This window comes from Staurois parvus, unplaced genomic scaffold (assembly GCF_062004578.1).
Source record: "Staurois parvus isolate SC_StPar_1 unplaced genomic scaffold, SC_StPar_1.0 ptg002830l, whole genome shotgun sequence".
In the NCBI taxonomy this organism is placed as follows: Eukaryota; Metazoa; Chordata; class Amphibia; order Anura; family Ranidae; genus Staurois; species Staurois parvus.
The window spans coordinates 1-3,741 of record NW_028320626.1 but is presented as its reverse complement, the minus strand read 5'-3'; positions in this window follow the sequence as shown (position 1 = coordinate 3,741).

Here is a 3,741-nt window from a genome sequence, read left to right as displayed (position 1 = left end):
TATTTGTGTCATGACGTCTCTTCATTTGTGGACAAAGTATAACATTGCACCCTTGGCTTAGGCTGTAGACGCTGTGGAAGGAGATTTAGGAATCATCCCGGAATTGTTCGGGCTGCAGTGATGCCGTTTGCTTGTGGAGCAGCCATCTTGGGCTGGGGGGGGGAGGGAGTGGGGGCAAAGTATGTTTTGGGGAACATAAACGCCTCTCCAGACACAAAAAAGCTGCTCGTGTCTTACAGTGCCGGAGTCACCCCCACACCGATGGACACCATTAAACTGCGATGAGATAATGTTTCACACGTTCTGGCTCTGCGTCTTATTTCTGGGGGACAATGGGGTTTGCTGTATGGGGGGGGTCAGTCCATCCGGAGCAACATCCCTTTATATTGGGTCTTATTTCTGGGGGATGATGGGGGGCAGATTGCCCCCGTCCTGGTGAGACAGGACGGGGTAGGTTTTTTTTTTTCTGCTTTAATAAAGTAGAAATAAAGACTTCTTCGTTTTGGATGGATTAATGGAGGGTTATGACTCCTGGCAGTTTATGTTTGCCATCTGTGTCTCCATGGGGGAGATTTCCCTTCACTTCCTCTCCCATCGCCAAACAGGAAATGAGAGCAAATCTCTGCAAATTGAGGTAATCCATCTGATCACCAGAACTAGTGTCCCCAGTGGAAGATGACACCCCTCCCCCTCCATCCAACACTGACAGAGGCTCTCCCCCCCAACACTGGCAGGGGCTCTCACCCCTCCCCCCAACACTAAAGAAAATAAAAGTTGTCCCCCCCCATTCTACTGCAACTCACTGCTCATTATTTTATGTATTTCTGCGACTTTGCAGCTTCTATCTTCCCCTCTGCACACAGGAAAGGGGAGGAGTTAAGCCTAATTATTATCCAGCCTCATAAATAATAACCCGAGTGGGCGTGGTCCTGACTGCGCTCCCCCTGAGCTGTTCATGTGATTTCCTGTACTTTATCTGACGTCATCCGTTTGCGACCAACCCGGAAGTGCTGCTAGGAGACGCCATGCATCGCTCCCCTTTCCCCAAAGCTGGGAGTCTGATCGTCCCGGACTGGCAGCAAAGCGAAGAGGGAAGAGACTATCTGAGCTGCATCCTACGGAAGAGGATGCGGCGGCTGTTCGGTGAGTCACGTCTCTGCGAAAATACCGACCGAACCGGACATATCCACAGCGCCACCTACCGTCTTCACTGTCATTACACATCTGTATCCACAGCGCCACCTGCCGGTCGCTCTGCTATCATTACACCTCTGTATATACATAGCGCCACCTGCCGGCTGGTCTGCTATCATTACACCTTTGTATAAACACAGCGACACCTGGCGACCGCTCCGCTGTCATTACACCTCTGTATATCCACAGCGACACCTGCCGGCCGCCCGCTGACATTACACCTGTGTATCCACAGCGACACCTGCCGACCGCTCCGCTGTCATTTCACCTCTGTATATACACAGCGCCACCTGCCGGCCGCTCTGCTGTCATTTCACCTCTGTATATACACAGCGCCACCTGCTGGCCGGTCCGCTGTCATTACACTATATATATATACACAGTGCCACCTGTCGACAATTTCGCTGTCAATACACTTGTAATTTTGTTTGTTAACATAGCGCCGTCTGGTGGCCATTCCGCTGTTATACACGTCTCTGTATTTCTGTATGCACACAGCACCATCTAGTGTCTGTTTTGCCAAATTTCCTCTTGCAGCCACTGCCTTTCGCTGGTTACATATTGGGGTTATTTACTAAAACTGGAGAGTGCAAAATCTAGTGCAGCTCTGCATAGTTACCAATCATCTTCTAGGTTTTATTGCCAAAGCTTCATTGATCAAGCAGAAGGTAGAAGCTGATTGGCTGCCATGCACAGCTGCACCGGATTCTGAGTGCTTCGGGTTTAGTAAATAATTTATGGTAGGCATATTATTTCATTACATCTTCTTTCACTTGTTACATGCTGCTTATCTCACATATTTTTTTTGCAGTGACGCTGAATTAGTTCCCTTTAACTTCTAAGCCCCACACAGATTTATCCCGCCACTCCTGATATTTGTTGTCTGTGTGACATCAGATGCTGTATTGATGATGTCATTGATGGCAATCCTTCCCCCCAGGTCTCTTAGAGCAACCAGTGTTGCCTCCGCAGCTCCCCTCCGACATCGCCAGCTACAAAATTTTTGTTTGCGGAAAAAGTGGAGTTGGGAAAACGGCCCTGATCGCCAAACTGTGCGGACTGGAGGTTCCCAGCATGCACCACGAGACAACAGGTGAGATTTAGCTGAATGCAACTTTTCCTCCTCTATTCAAATGTTGGTTTCCACTTAAAATTAGGCTAGCTGCCCCCCTCTGTTCCCCCCTCCTCCTACTTATCCCCCATTCCCTGTATGAACAAGATCCGAGTACTTACGTTTTTTTTTTTAATCTGATCCCGTCACACGATCCTGCAGCTCAGGCTCCCCTGTGTCAGAGAGCAGCTGCTGCAGGGGAGAGAAGGGAGCGCCAACAGCGGCTGGGGCATGAGAGCCTATGGGTGACATCACGGCTGTGAGAATTGAAGCACTCCCTTACACTGGGGAGACAGAGCTGCTCTGAACAGATGTTTTCCAAAAAATAAGCACACAGATGTTTTTATACAGGGTATGCAGCAGGAGGCGGAGTTATCAGAAGTTATCAGGAGGAGTTATCAGAAGGAGGAGTTATCAGAAGGAGAAGTTATCGGGAGGAGGAGTTATCGGGAGGAGGAGTTATCGGGAGGAGGAGTTATCAGGAGGAGGGGTTATCAGGAGGAGGAGTTATCAGGAGGAGGAGTTATCAGGAGGAGGGGTTATCAGGAGGAGGAGTTATCAGAAGGAGGAGTTATCAGAAGGAGAAGTTATCGGGAGGAGGAGTTATCGGGAGGAGGAGTTATCAGGAGGAGGAGTTATCAGGAGGAGGGGTTATCAGGAGGAGGAGTTATCAGGAGGAGGAGTTATCAGGCTGATTTCTGGCAGCGCATTGAGTACTTTGCTGCTATTTAAAGTAGAACAAAAGGCAAAACGTTTCTTTTTCATTTTGGATATCAGTTATTGAGTGTTATAACCTCTGTTGTCAGATTTCTTTTTTTTTTCAACCATGTCCCATTGGGGAGATTTCCCTTCATGTTCTGTGTCACAGCCAGACAAGTGAGAGTGAATCCCTAGGGGACTCCAATGTCACCAGAACTAGTGTCCTCATTGGAAGATTTTCAGGGGACAACTCAAAATTTGGAATTTTCTTTTACTTTCACAGTAAACAGGACAAATAGAGAGGGGGATCTCCCTAACGGGGACACAGAGAGCAATACAAGCTGACAGGGGGTCTCACCCCTCCATCCAACACTGACAGGGGGTCTCATCCCTCCCCCTCGATCCAACACTGACAGGGGGTCTCATTCCTCCCCCTCCATCCAACACTGACAGGGGGTCTCATCCCTCCCCTCCATCCAACACTGACAGGGGGTCTCACCCCTCCCCCTCCACCCAACACTGACAGGGGATCTCCACCCAACACTGACAGGGGGTCTCACCCCTCCCCCTCTATCCAACACTGACAGGGGGTCTCACCCCTCCCCCTCTATCCAACACTGACAGGGGGTCTCACCCCTCCCCCTCTATCCAACACTGACAGGGGGTCTCACCCCTCCACCCAACACTGACAGGGGGTCTCACCCCTCCATCCAACACTGATAGGGGTTCTCACCTCT